The following is a 16136-nucleotide window of genomic DNA, read 5'->3' on the forward strand; positions in this document are numbered from 1 at the left end:
AGCACCAGTCAGGCCTGACTTCTGGGCGGCCTTAGAAGTAGGCAGAGGACAGACCACTGAGGGTCTTATATACCATAGCAGGGAGCTTAGATTTTATTCCACAGAAGGAGGAAAAGTGAAGAATGTCAAGCATGGGAGCATCCTGGTCTTGCTTTCACTTTAAGTGAACCATTCTGGTGGCTGTGGGGAGGATCAATTTAGACAGCTGCAGTGTTTGGGGCCCAAGAAAAAGAGAGACTGACGTTGGGAACTAGAACTAGACAGAGGCAGTGGATCAGAGACATATTTATGAGGAAACCTGAAGGAACTATTTGGCTGATTACACAGGAATGAAAGCAAACAAAGCAAATGGGATTAGCCCAGGTTTTCCAGTTTGGGCAACTTCGTTGAATGAGTGATTCTAATTATTGGGAGAAGGTATCGAGGAAAAGGAACAGTGTAAGGGAGCTTGTTTAGTTCAGCAATAGCGAAACAATTAGGACAGGAGACAGACTTAGTACTCTTTCTTTGCTGCAACGTTTGTTTTTCTGCCTTTAGCCACCACCATGGAAGGCTAATGTGCCATCTTTTCTCCTAATCTAGGATATTATCTATCTACTACACATTCCTATGACCTAAATTAGCTTTCCTGCATGATCCCTTAAAATTCTTATCAAAGTCATTCAGTGCTCTGTGAGCATGGGGACTTTCAAGATGTAGAAACATTATGAGTCTATATAGATTGATAAAGAGATATTGCGTGCTCAATTTTTAACAATAAAAATCAGATACTGAATGTGTTTTTGTTCAAAATCCTCAGCAAAGACAGAGATGATATACTTGAACATTCTCCCCAACTGAAAGTGGCAACATTGTGAGTGGGGGAGTGGTGATAGTAGCTAAATTAACTTCCAAGAAAAGCCATGGGAGTCCCTGTCAAATCTTCATTAAATCATCAGAGAACACATGGACCTTAAATACCCAGTCCTGCAAAATGCCTCTGGGAGCACCATTACATCTCACGTATGAGTAACGTATTTTCAAACCAACTTTTTCACTAAAAGTCCCCTTCATGTAATCCACACTGTGAAGAACATAAATATTGAAGGATAATAATTTAACCTAATAAGAATGACACCTAAGCTCTGTAAAGTACCTCTCTTACAAAGAGTCAAAACATGTTAGTCCTGTCACAGCCTTCACCCAGAGTGACAACCAGCCCCTGGATTAAAAAAATTTAATTAGAAAAGTCTATGTATACTGACAGTGCACTGAGATTCCTCACCTCTGACCATGTAGAAACTAGACACATTTTTCTGTGTCAGCTCAGCCTAGCATTCATTATTTTGATAGCATCCAATCATGTTGTGTTTTTCATGTATCTTCTCTCATTTGTTAATTTACATTATTTAATCATTTCAGTTAGGGCCCCCCAAATATTCACATAATTCAATGAGTATGAAGCACTCAATTTCATTAAACTTGGATTTCTATATAAGCCAATCAAGTAAAAATAACAATTGTAGTTAAAGATTACCATCTAGACATCACGTACCAAAACATTTTTCCACTTTTAGGGCAATACTTGGGATTTTCAACATGCTGAAGAAATTTTATCATAAAGTAGACCATGGATTATTTGAAAGCAATTAAAATTTAAATGTGAGAAAAGTGAGTAAAATGGCAAGATTTCAGGAGTAAAGTTGATTATTTCAATTCAATAACTTCATAAACTTCAGCAACATAATTCATTTTCTGTTTTTTTTTCTTTTTTTATTGTTGACACTATTAACAGATGTCCCCTATCCCTCTTCCTATGCCTTCTTCACCCAACCCCCCCCCGTCCCCCACCAGCCTTCACCAACTGTTGTCTGTGTCCAATTTTTAATCTACATGAGTATATCCCAGATTAGGGGTAAAGTGTGGCAGATTTATATTTATACATGCATATCAGGCACATTATTTAGAACAAACTTTCAGTTTTGTAACTATTTGGTGCAGAAATTCAGAGTATTCAGAGCTTCTAGGGTTCCAGGGCAGAGTCCAGAGTGTTTTATGGCATGATAATTCTTTGTTAGTTATCTGAAAAATCACATTTGATGATCCTTCCAATAAAATTCCCTGGCATGGCATGTCATGAGGAAACACATCACTCCTGCCATACTGTCATGAAACAAAAACTACTAAAATACTTGAATTTTAATAAATTGTTCATCATTTTTGAGACTAATGTCCATTTGATATTAAGACATGGGTAATATGAGCCTTTGATTTGCCTGATTACAGATAACAAAATAGGTCAGTTTTGTCCAAATTGGAAACAATCTTATCATTAAAAATTATGGGGGGCAGGAACTGTAGTTGGAAATTTCGGTTTTAAAACTTGCAAAACTGCTGTGAGCAGAAATCACTTTTATCCTTTATCACATGACATCTGCCAGTTCGCCTAGTAGGACTATTCTCTGGAAAATGTCCTTCTCTGAACCATAAAGTTTTACTGAGGTGACTTTTTGGACTTCATTCAGTCAGACACACTAATGGGTATTCATTAAAGTCAAGCCTATCTTTAATGATTTTGGAGAAGAAAATATATTTTTAAAGAAATCAAAGTACCTTCCTGTGATAATGTCTGTTCAGAGAGAGGGCACATACACAATAATTTTGAAATTATTCATGCATACACTCATATACATTAATGTAAAAATATAGATAAATGATAGATAAATAGATAATTAGAATAAAAAATAAAGAAAAGGAGGCAGAAGTGAAGGATGTAGGAATGTGTGGGTAAGTTATGAATTAATATAAAGATCTAGACTGAGAACGTTCCTCTTGTTCCTATGAGGTAAATTGGATTGTCATCATGTGGAAACCACAAATCTGAAATTGATACAAGTTACCCAAGGCAATTAGTAAAGAAAGGCTATGTGGAACTGAAGATAAACCTTCATACAAAAAGAAGAGTCTTAGAATGGGAGATATTTCACCTCCAAAAGATGACCTCCCAAGCTGAAAATAAGAAGGTCATATAAAAATACAGCATTATTTGGGCAGATGATATGAAGTTTTTACAAAATTAATCATTATTTGCTCTCCTGTGACTATTGTAAACAAAAAGAAAAAGAAAACCAATACTATTTAAATGTCTATAGGAGGCAAGCTAAAGAATACTTAAATCTCATCACAATTAGAAAACCACTTGATTCCCCCTGCGCTGAGGCAGTTTATCTCCCAAGATCAAGGTTAGAGGAACTTGCTTGGCAAAAAAATTTCCCCAAGAATAATCAAATGAGTTTAGGTACTTCGATCCAGCCCCTTCACTAACATTAACATCTATGCAATGCATTTTATTCAGTGTGCTTCAAAAACTCCATCCAGACACATTCAATAAAAGCAGAATTGTCTTGCACAGAAATTACCCTTGTTTGCATTGCATATCCACTCTAGAATATGACTAAATGAAGTTTCCAGCAGCGTCTGCAGTAGAAATAGTTTTAATTCACTTGATACTCTTCTGTTCTTTCTCTTCAATATCTTCAGAAAGATAATCTTCCTTCTAATTTCTCTTAAAAACATAAGAAGAGGGCCCTATGTTTCCCCGACTATGAGTGGCAACTCGACTGTATTTCTAATCTTAGGATTTTCTCAGCTGAACTCAACTGTTTATGGTAAGTTTCTTGCTTTCGTGAAAGAGTATTTGTGAATTGTTCTGGAATGTGAATTCCTATCTCCAGTCTCTGAAACAAAAGTGTCTGTTACATTCTCACACAAAACCAGTGGGCTCTTTTTGCTCTGTTAAACAGGCAATTCAGTTCAACCACAACGGTAAAAGTGATTGAACTACCTGGACTTTTCTAGAACTACCTCATTCTTAATTGAGAAACATTTATACCTCCCTCATCTCTTGCTTTGTCCACCACTTCTCAAATACATCTCAATAAAATAATAAAAAAATTATGTTGCATATAAACCCATATGGTCATGTTTTCATGAATATATACATCAGATCAGTTTCTTTGGTCTTTTTTCTTTTTTCCTTGGATTTTCATATTCCACTCTCTTCTCTTCCTTTACTCATCCCTTTCTCTCTCCCTCTCACTGCTTGTGCTTTTCAATTCTCCACCCCTTCTGAGGTAATATAGTGACTGAGAATTTATTCTTTTCTTAATTTCCCTCATGGCAAGGACTGCTTTCAGTAATACCACTATGGCATAACTTCATTAAGCACTCGATTGCACCTCTCAAAAAATAAATCTCTGCAACTTATCATCTATTTTTTATTGAATTTATTGGAGTGACATTGGTTAATCAAATTATATAGGTTTCAAGTGTATAATTCTGTAATACATCATGTGTATATTGTGTTGTTCACCATTTAAAGTCAAGTCTCCTTCCATCACCATTTATCTCCTCTTTATACTCTTTTACCTCCCCTATACCCCTTCCCCTCATACTATTCTTATCCACATAGGACTAGCCTTAGTTTACATCTTTCTCATCTCTAAACTGGTTACATGACAGCCTACCCCCAGCCTTCCCACCTCTCATCCATTTTCCACACAGCGGGAAGACAGTGCACTCTCTAAACCCAACTACTCAGTCTCTCTCCTTAGCTTAAAATCCTGTAATATCAAGCCTTGTTTGGGCATGTAAAACTGTAGCTACTGTGGAAAGCCATATGGCAGTTCCTCAAAAAATTAAACATAGAATTACAATAGCATCCATCAATTTCACTTTTTATGTTTTTAAATAATAGAGCTTTCTCAAAGACTGTTACCACCAAATGCCTCTGGGAATGGGGAGGAGACATTTTTGTTGTTAATCTGCACCCTAGGCTATTTTTCCATTTATTTATTTATTTATTTTTTTAGAGAGAGTGCAAGGGAGGGGGAGAGACAGAGAGAGAGAAACATCAATGTGGGAGACACACAGTGATTGGTTGCCTCCCACAAGCACTCTTATCAGAGCCAGGATGGAACTTGCAACTGAGGTACTTGCCCTTGACCTGATTTGAACCCTCCCCACCCCAAGACCATGAAGTCTGAGAGCCAATACTCCATCCACTGAGCCAAACCAGCCAGGGCAGCAATTTTACTTTTGAGTACATATCCAAAGGAAACAAAATCACTATTCTAAAGAAATACCCATACCCCCCATGTTCATAGTAGCATTACTCACAATACCCAAAAGATGAAAGCAACCCAAGTTCATCCACTGGAGAATGAATAAAGTGTGGTACATACATATAGTGAATATTAGTCACTATTAAACAGAAGGGAGCCTGGCCCAGGGTGTCTCAGTGGTTGAGCATCATCCTATGAACCAGGAGGTCATGATTTGATTCCCGGTCAGGGCACATACCTGGTTGCCAGATTGATCCTCAGTAGGGGGCCTGCAGGAGGCAGCTGATCAATGATTCCCTCTCATCACTGATGTTTCTATCTCTCTGAATTCAATAAAAATATATTAAAGAATAACAATAAAGGAAATTCTGACACATGATACAACATTGATGAATCTTGAATACATTGTACTGAGTGAAATAGCCAGTCATAAAAAAACAAATATTGTATGATTCCAATTATATGGAGAAACTAAAGTAGTCAAATTCATAGAGAAAACAAAGTAAAATGTTGCTTGCCAGGGGCTGGAGTAAGGGAGAAATGGAGATTTATTATTTAGTGGGTAAAGAGTTTCAGTTGTGCAAGAAGGAAAAAGTTCTGGAGATGGATGGTAGTGATAGTTGCACAACAAGGTGAATGTGCTTAATGCCACCAAACGTACAGTTACAAATCATTAAAACAATACATTTTCTTATATAGATTTTACCACAATGAGTTCAATCTCATGGCAGTTAGTACACAGCTCAAATGTCTTAATAAGCCACTGCCTACTCTGTGCCCACATTACTTCAAGTTCTGCTGCTGATGCTTCTTCTGCCTAAAAGGTGCCACTTTGCCAACCTACCTCTGGCCTTTTCCTGACAACATGAAGCAGCACATATGCTCACTCCTTGAGGACCCAATGGTTCCTTCTTCTCAGGGGCCCCTACAGCATTACTACAGCGAAATCCCTGAGGTTTATGCTAATATCTCCCACAATAGAGGGTGAATGCTGAAAAGTAGAGCAGTCTTTGCCAGCACAGAGCCTGTGCTTCATAAACATTGAGTGAGTGAATGAATTGTAATCTTGTACTATTCTGTAAGAATCACCATATGTCCAGTTGACTACTGTTCCTTTAAAAAAGGAAGCATTAAAAGACAGTTGCCACAAGATAAGTAGAAGTAGATTTTGAAATATTGGAATTAATAATGTTTTCCTTTAAAGTCAAATTGGATTGATATAAGCACTTCCATTCCTAAGGCTATATGGACATTTTGTTACTGATCGATAAAATGTGAAAAGTGAGTAACCCAATGTCTTTGACCATTCCCAAAGAAATGGCATTGAAATACCACAGTATATTCCAAATTCTCTTAATATTGGAGTCATTCATTTTCCATAACTCATCTTACAAATGGGAAAATTGATACATACAAAATCTAATTGATTTGTTCTAATTAGTTTTTTAAAAAAAGCAATAGGTACATTATTGGAAGATTTGACATTTTCTTCTTCAGCTTATTATTTTATTTATATGTAAAAGTTACTCACCATGATATTCTATAGTAAAGTTCTCATAAACACTAAACAAATCAATAAGGGTTTATTGAACATCTATTATGTATTCAGCCCAGTACTTGACACAGGAGAGTGAGTGGAGGAAGATTATATAAAAGGCATAGGTCATGCTCCCAAAATGTTTATTATCTCAATGTTACAATCATTGTCAAAGACCTGTATGAGAGGTATAATATGATTAAACTCTGGACTTTTGATATCTCAGATAAGCATTCATATGCATCTATTAGAGGTCTGGTGCACAAAATTCACGTATGGGTGCGGTCCCTAGGCCTGGCTGGTGATCCAAGCGCAAGTGTCTGGCATGGAAGGGCAGGTCTCAGCTAACCTCTGGGCCCTGGGTAGCACCTGGGCCGCTGGACCCCCGCATTCCCCCCTCTGCCTGAGTCATGGCACCCGAGTCCCCACGTGGAGATGCGGTGAGCGCAGCCGAACACGGCAGGCCAGAGTGCAGCATGGGCCTCTGGGCTGCCCAGTGGTGCTGCAAGGAAGCTGGGAGGGCAGCGGGCTCTCTCCCAGCCGGCCTCACAGACCAGCTCCTGCGCAAACCCTGACCGGCACCTACAGTCCCAGCGACTGTGGCCCAGCTCACCTGGAAGAGGCTGTGCAGGTGAGGGATGGGCTCCGGCACCTGAGCGCAGGGTCTTCTCCAGGCGCATGAGCCCTGGTGTCCTCGGGGAGGGAAGCAGGGGAAGTGAGAGCGAGCTCAGCAGACACCCTGCATCCTCATCATATCTCCCGTCCCTGTCGTCCCCACCTGGGTGCTATGGGAGGTTGGTCGCGGCCTCCCACCCCCACTGCCCCATCTCAGTACGAGTCCTGGCCCCAATCAGGAGATTAGGGCTTGCCGGCCAGCCAACATCCCGGTTCCTCCTCCCAGCCAGCCCTGATCAGGGGATCAAGGCCTGCCAGCCAGCGGGGAGGAGCCAACCGCCACTATGGCAGGTGGGCCGCAGGCCAATTGGTGCCTGCTGGCCTGGGGAGAGACCCAGGAGGTTGGCCACTGGCCCCAAAGAGGGAACCAGCCTTCAGCCCCCCTGGGAAAGGGGCCACGTCTGCTGCCACCCCAATTAGGCGATGGGGTTCTGCCAACCCGGGGGTAGGGACCAGGAGGTTGTCCTGCAGGCTCCATCCAGTTATTGGGGCCTGCCAGCTGGGGGCAGCTCCTGCATTGAATGTCTTCCCTCTAGTGGTCAGTGCATGTCATAGCAAGCAGTTGAGTGGCCTTAGCATATCATTAGCATATTACACTTTGATTGGTTGAATGGCCGACTAGTTGATCAGACAGTTAGCATATTAGGCTTTTATTATATAGGATACATACAACAAAGTAGATCAATTTAGCTGAACAGCAATAAAAGAAACCCATCTAGGGTGTATTAGGATACCATCTGCTAGAATTATTTTAAGTTAATATTAGTCTATAAGCAATTAAGGATTGCATTCAAAGTTTACCTTACCTCATTAAAAGATTTTTTCCTTTGTAAATAAGAAAATCATGAACAAAGTTCACATTATATATAGAACATTAGATAGCTATTCACCATGTCAGTAAATAGCTGTGCAGCTTTAATATGTTGGATAGTAAAAGGAAAATGACCCTTTCCACTCTATATCTCAAAAAAGCCCCTTAACCAAGAACTAGTACAGAACCTAAGGTTACCAAAGCAGCCTTATCTGTTGAAGACCTCAAAGGTATCTGGAAAATCACCCATATTTTAATAAATGTTCCCTGTACTTGAGCACAGCACAGTCCACAGACAACCAGAACTGTTCCACTGAGCAACTCCTGCTTTCTCCCTTCATTAAAAAAAGATTAAAATTTCTAGCAGAAGTTTTCCTGTGGGAGCCACTGGGTTGAGAGGAGTGGGGATTTCTCCTCTCCCTGCCATGGTGTGTGCTCATCTGTTGAAATCAATAATTTATATATTGAGTGGCCAGATTATTATGACTGGCCAGATTATTATGGCCACCCCATCAGTACTTCGTTGGGCCACCTTTTGCCTTCAATACTGCTGCGATTCTTCTTGGCATTGACTCCACGATATGTTGAAAGGTGATGCGAGGAATCTGAAACCATGCCTGATGAATAGCACTGTCCAGTTCTGTGAGATTTGATGGTTGTGGAACCAGCTGCCTGATGGCTCTTTTAACTTTGTCCCAGAAATGCTTAATTGGATTGAGATCTAGTGATTGTGGGGGCCACCTAAGCAAGGTAAAGTCTCCCTCATGTTCTTGAAACCACTCCTGCACAATACGAGCACCGTGGCATGGAACATTGTCTTGTTGGAAGAAGCCATCTCCATTGGGATACGCCATCAACATGACAGGATGAAGTCGATCAGCAGTGATACTTAGGTATGTTGTGCTATTCAGATGTTGTTCCACACGAATTAAAGGGCCCAAATCATTCCAGGAAAACATGCCCCAAACCATAACACTGCCCCCAACAGCTTGAAGGTTGTACTCATGCATGTGGGATGCATGCTTTCATGCTGTTTCCACCAAATTCTCCCTCTGCCATCTGCATGATGCAACTGGAAACGTGATTCATCGGACCACATGACTTTTTTCCAATGCTCAACTGTCCAATCCTTGTGTTCCTGTGCGAATTGGAGACGTTTTATCTTGGTAACTGCAGACAGCAAAGGTGTTCGAACAGGCCTTCAGCTTCCATATCCCATATGATGCAGTGTATGGCTAATTTGCCTACAAATGTCAGGGGGTCATAATAATCTGGCCACTCACGTTCAAATATATCCCATGCTCAAAGGCTGTTAAATCATGTTGTTTACCCATATCTTCAGAAAAAAATCACTTCTACTGTCGTGGTAAACAACCTGCTTCCCTATTTATAATTGTCTGGCCCTCTAGCAACTTCAGAGCGAAATTATAGCTAATTTGCCTACAAATGTCAGGTGGTCATAATAATCTGGCCACTGTGTGTGTGCGTGTGTGTGTATGTGTGTGTGTGTGTGTGTGTATGTATGAAAGAAACTTAAGGCCTGGATTGACATAAAAAAGGTCTATGTCTTTCAGCAAATGAGAGCTGGAAAGGGCAAAATGAGAAACCTATCCAGCACAGGGGACCTTGCATCATCTATAATGAGGACAACAGTATCATCAAAGCCTTCAGAATCATCCCTAAAATTACCTGCTTAATATAAGCAAACTGAAAATTTTGAAACTTGCTCCTAGTGGGCATGTATGCTGTTTCTGCATTTGGACTGAGTGCTTTCCACAAGTTAGATGAGCTGTATGGCACCTGGCATAAAGCTGCCTCCCTCATAAGAAGTAACTACAGCCTTCCCATGCACACGATGCTCAATGCACACCTAAGCAGAATCTTGATAAGCCCAGGACCCAAAGAGCCCTCTGTGCACCGCACAGGAAAACTCATCACAGAATCCTGAAGAAGACTCCTCTGAAAAACCTGAGCATCATGTGGAACCTAAATCCCTATGCAAAGACCATTCTTCTCTAGGCCAAGAGCCATAAGCTCCAGGTGGATAAAGCAGCAGCAACTCTAGAAACCAAATCACATGAGAAGGGGGTTCTAGGCAAGAAGCCTGTGGTCGGGAAGAAAGGAAAGAAGGCTGTCGGCATCAAGAAGCAGAATCCGCCTTTGGTGGGAGAGAGGCTGCATCTACCAAGAAACCAGCCGCTGAGAAGAAGCCTGCAGAAAGGAAACCCACCACAGAAGAAAAGAAGCCTGTGGCATAAACTTACATTTGTTTCTTCTATAAAGGTCAGTCACTTTGGACGGCTAATTTTGAAGAAAACCGTGATCAAAGATATAAATAAATAAGAATTCCTACTAGATAAAATAGCTATCTGCTGTTTTCTGACAGTACCACAATTAAAATGACTCCAATTAACCATTTTTGTTCAATATTTAAACCAACATGGACTGTGTGTGTGTCTGTGTGGAGACAGACACACTTGGGCACTTCTATTTGCTGTATTCTTCAATTGCTCCTTCCGTCCCAGCAGAGCAAACTCTCTAGTTAGACTTGATCCACTCTCTGAGGACTAGAGACATTTTCTCTTTGTATCCACATTTCCCAGGAAATAGTGTATATAATCTAATTGAAATAAAAGTATTTATTCTATTAAATAGAGTGATATTTCAATTTGTCACTCTTTAAGTAGTTACATTTATTATCATGTAAATAGTAGTAATATATTGGTCATTTAGTAACAGTAACAATGTTTAATAACCATGGTAATATATTGATCATTTAGTTCATGCCAGACCTTACTAATTGCTTACATGCATTTCCTTATTTAATCTCTGAAACATAACCTATGAGGTGGGTTTTGCCCATGTCTCTATTTTATACAGAAGGAAACTGAGGCTTGGAGAGTTAAGTAATTTGCCCAAAGCCATACAGTTAATAAACAGAAGAGTTTAGAGGAATTCAAATAGATCTGTACAGCTCCAAATTCTGATTTTTTTATAAGCCACTCCTTTCTTCTATGTCAAATCAAGTTGCTTCATTTATTCAGTAAATACCATTGAAAGATGATTCTATGTAAGCCTTTTATCTCTCTCACATCTGTCTACTTATTTCCATCAATACCACCCCTCCTTTGGAAGGTACCTATATTTCTTACCTATACTCTGATAGTGGTATCCTAGTTAATTGTTTTTTTTTTTCTTAGCTGTGCCTTGAAACCTGGTTGCTCTTAATGCTCTTTCTATTTTTACCTAACCTCGTGTTCCCAAAGCCCTAGCACAGGACCTGGCACACAGTGGGTACTCACTAAGCATCTGTTGCTGAATACTTGTTTGGATGGATACATACATGAATAGTGATGGTTCTTGCCCCAAAGCAGGTTGACAGACAAAAGGAAACATATTTATTCCTATAACACAAGATAGAAACTGAAGGTCTTTATGATAAACAAGACTGAAATCGTCCCCCAGTGAATGCTACCTGCTCCTTTGTGCCTCTTGCCCTCCAGGATCTGGAGTGTGTAACACCCCTAACTACAGTCAAAGGTCTGTGATAAATGCAACAGGAAAAGCGGGGTGACCACGAATTGGAGGCAGGGAACAATGGTGAAGGGAGATGGGGTGGTAAAAGAAAGGAAGGGGAAAAGAAAAGACGAGAGCACCAAGGCGGAACTCTTGGAACACACCTGCATTTACGAAGCAGAGGGCAAAGAACAAGAGAACATAAACAAACGGAGACAGAAATGGAGAGACACAGGTTTATGGTAGGGTTGGCAGCTCATTTATGAAAGTGTTAAGTTTGAAAGGCCAATGACCTATCCAAAGGCAGATTATGACTAGACAGCTTGCAGCCCCGTATTAATGAGAACCAGGGGAGGGCAGCATTATTGAAACTGGGAAAGGAGGTGGGTGGTCAGGCCAAAAGTGGCAGATTGGCTAACAATGGGGAAACAGGGCCAAGTCTCTTGGATGATTAAGAGAGAACACTTGGAGCTCAACTACTCTGACTGCCAGTGGTTGCGAAATGAGTAAGAGGTGAGGAAGAAAAATGTGCCGCATAAGAAGATTGCAGTTAGATGAGTGGGACTAGACACATACTGTGCATGATGCCTTCTAAGTTCACGAGACAATGCCTTTTTGAGAAGCTTTATTTGGCTGAGTGTAGTCAAGCTTCCCCTTCCTCTACCCTCTTGCCCATCACAGAGCTAATAGCTAATGCAGAGCCACGCTGCTGGAAGGCGCTGCGTCATAGCAACAAGCCATGTGAGTGAGAGTGTTAAATCCATGAAAAATTAGGAAGTAGGGATTTGCATCTAAATTTTGATTACCCCGTTTCATTAAAAAGGTCATTTGCACACAAACTAATGTAACACAATTAATGGTCTCATTAAACTATTTACTTACAAATTAGAGAAGGACCAAAAGGAGGTGGGAGAGAGTTGCAGGCAGAAGAAAGGGCAGGAGAAACATATACTTTGGCATTTTTCTAGCCCTCCCGGTTCTCTTTCACTGAAATCCAGATGTGAAAAGTCAAAGAGAGACTACATTTTGCCTTTCCTACTCTTTTACAACCACGACTGCCCTGTGAACAACTGGGTCGCCCCAAAGCATTCTACCAACAGGAGAGTAATTTATTTTTGATTCTTTTTTAAAAATACATTTTATTGATCTTCCACAGAGAAGAAGGAAGAGGAATAGAGAGTTAGAAACATCAATGAGAGAGAAACATCAATCAGCTAGCTGCCTCCTGCACACCCCCCAATGGGGATGTGTCCACAACCAAGGTACATGCCCTTGACTGGAATTGAACCTGGGACCCTTCAGTCCTCAGGCCGACACTCTATCCACCGAACCAAACCGGTTAGGGCTCTTTTTGATTCTTTAAAAGAAACACATCCAGAAGGAGGGTTAAGTTTACTGGTAATTTGCACCTGATTATATACTGCTCTAGTATCTTCGCTTGGTAGCTTGGATGGACAGGTTAAACTGGGGCAAGGGTGGGAAAGGAAGGAAAGAGCGCTAATGTAGGTCTTTAAAGGGGAAGCAGGCTGGCATGAGATTGCACAGAAATGGTAATCCCGCACAATTAATGGTGATTTCAGGCACCCTAAACCATGACTAGAGCAAGAGTGGGACATATGTGGAGGTAGGCAAAGTCAGTCTTCGTTTCACTTTCACTAAGTGCAAGTTCCATGAAACTTCAGCCTCACCATATAAGCTAGCATGAGGAACAGTGTTTCCATAACATTTACTTGAGGCATGGGAACTGCAACCTGTAAATTGAAGCTTCTGACTATTTCAAATCTCATTTGTGTGCATTAAATAATAATGATGTGGCATTTGGGGGTAGGATCTATTTTACTTTGTTGCCTGAAACACTATTACTTAGTGTATTCACTTAGTTTTTTGTTGTTTAATTGAACTTTTAATTGACATTGTTGTAGATTCATGTACAGTTTTAAGACAATACAGAGAGATCCCATCTATTTTTAAATTTATCTGCATTGTTGAAAATATAACAGATGTCACCCTTTTTCCCCCATTAACCCCCTCACCCTGCTCCTACCTCCAGCCCCAGGCCTTACCACACTATTGCCTGTGTCCATGAGTTATACATATATGCATATGAGTTCTTTGGTTAATTTCTTTCCCTGCCAATTCCCCTGTCCTTGGATGGGAGCATTCTCAGGCTCATTTATTTGTTTATGAATATCTATTTTAACACAATTGGATGCTATGCATCTTTATCAAAAATCAATTTGGCATATTTGTGTGGTCTAATTCAGGGTTCTTTACTATTCTGTTCCATGTATCTATGTATTTCTTTCTCTACCAATAACACAAAGTTTTAATTATCCTAGCTATGTAACAGATATTGTAATCAGTTAGACTGATTCCTCCCACTGAATACTTTTTCAGAATTGTTTTAGATAGTATTCTGGTTTCTTCACCTTTACACATAAATATTAGAATAATATTGTTTATATATACAAAAAACTGTCATCTACATAGGAATTGCATTTAACTTACATATAAACTTAGGTAGAATTGACATCTTTACTATGTGGAGTCATTCAATCAGTGATCATAGTATGTCTCTCCATTTACTTAGATTTTCTTTGAATTCTTTCATCAGCATTATACACTTTTCAGTGTATTAGTCCTATTCATGTTTTGTCAAATCTACGTGAAGTATTTGAAGTTTGTTGTCTATCATTTGCAAATGATATTGTAGTTTTAACTTTAGTGTCCATCTGTTCATTGTTAGTAGTTCTAATACAATTTATTTTTGTATGTTTATCTCATATTCTGTAACCTTGCTAAACATACTACTTTTAGGAGGTTTTGTTTGTATATACGTTAGGTTTTTCTATATAGGCCATAATATCATATGAGAATAAGATATTTTTGTTTCTTCCATTCTGATCTGTATGTCTTTCTCTGCCTTAATAAACTGGCAAAAAAATTCTAGCACTGTATTGAATATGAATGAAGAGCAGACATCTTTTTCTTGCTATTGATCCCAGGGAGAAAGGATTCAGTCCTTAATAACTAAATATAGTGTTTGTTGTAGGTTTTTTGTAATGTTCTTTATCAAGTAAGGAAGTTGTCCTCTATTCATCTTTTCCTAAGAGTTTTTGTCATAAATAATTGAAAATTTTTTTTTCTGCATCAGTTGGTGCTATCATTTTATTTATTTATTTATTTTTGGTCTGCCAATATGGTGTATTACATTAATTAAATGTCAGATATTGAACGAGGTTTGCATCCCTGAAATTAACTCTACTTGGCCTTGGTGTATAATTCTTTTTAATATATTGCTGAATTATAACTCCTAATATTTTATTAAGGATTTTTGTATTATATTCATGAGGAAAATTGGTCTTCAGTTTTCTTTCTGTGAACTGTCTTTGTCCAATTTTGATAACACTAGCTTCATGAAAAGAATTGGGAAATGTTTCCTGCTATTCTGTTTTTTGGTTTTGGTTTTTTGGGGAAGAGATAGTGTAGAATTGATATTAATTCATTTTTATGTATTTGGTTTTGATATCAGGGTCCCAAATTCTCTTGTGAAATCATCAGGGCCTGGAAATTGTCTTTAGAGAATTTTAAATTATGAAATAATTTAAAATATAACTTAATAGGTATACAAACTTTTTATGTTGGCTGAATTGTGGTTATTTATTTGTTGAGGAAGTGGTCCATTTCATCAAAGTTTTCCAATATATTTGTGTGTAAAGTTTTTTGCAATATTTTCTTATTTTTCTTTTAATGTCTGTAGGTTGTGTATTTATGTCTCCTGTTTCATTCCTGATATTGGTAATATACATACTTTTTTTTCATCCTTGCTAGATATTTGTCAGTTTATTTTTAAAATGCTATATTATTTACCTACTTTTTCTTTCAATGTTTTATGTTCTTTATTATTTCCTTCTTTTTTTACTTGCTTTGAGTTTATTTGGCTCTGCTATTGATAGGTCCTTGAGGTGAAAATATAGATTATTGATTTGAGACTTTACTTCTTTTCTAATTATCCATTTAATGTGCTAAAAATTTCTCTCCCCACACTGTTCTAGCTGTGTCCCATAAATTTTGATATGCAGTGCATCAATTATTATTCAGTACAATTTTTAGTATTCTCTTTGATATTTCCCCATGGCCTATGGATTATTTAGAAGTAGTCTGTTTAGTTTTAATATGTTTAGATATTTTTATTATCTTTCCAAAATTCATTCTAGTTTGATTACATTGTTATTGGAGAACACCCTGTATAATTTCAGTGCTGTGATTGATGGTATTGTTAAATTCTTCTACATCTTTGCAGACTTTCTGTCTAGTTATTCTATCAGTGTCTTCTCATATTTATTTTATACATAATACTCAGGAACTCCAGCAGGAGGAATAAGGAAAAGTACATCTATTCCATCTATCTGGAAGAAGTCAATATTCACTTATACTTAAAAATTATTTTACTTTAAGTCAATTGTTAAACCTCTTGCAACAGTAAAATCAAGAA

At 38.8% G+C, this 16136-nt stretch overlaps 1 protein-coding gene across 1 annotated transcript in view; it reads left to right on the forward strand.

Annotated features, from left to right (window-relative positions):
- CELF2 (CUGBP Elav-like family member 2) overlaps nt 1-16136 on the forward strand; it is an 862326-nt gene that overhangs the window by 32930 nt on the left and 813260 nt on the right. The window lies entirely within an intron of this gene.

Source organism: Myotis yumanensis, unplaced genomic scaffold (genome assembly GCF_028538775.1).
Source record: "Myotis yumanensis isolate MYYU_CA2020_CCGP unplaced genomic scaffold, mMyoYum1.0.hap1 SCAF_1, whole genome shotgun sequence".
NCBI classification, from domain to species: domain Eukaryota; kingdom Metazoa; phylum Chordata; class Mammalia; order Chiroptera; family Vespertilionidae; genus Myotis; species Myotis yumanensis.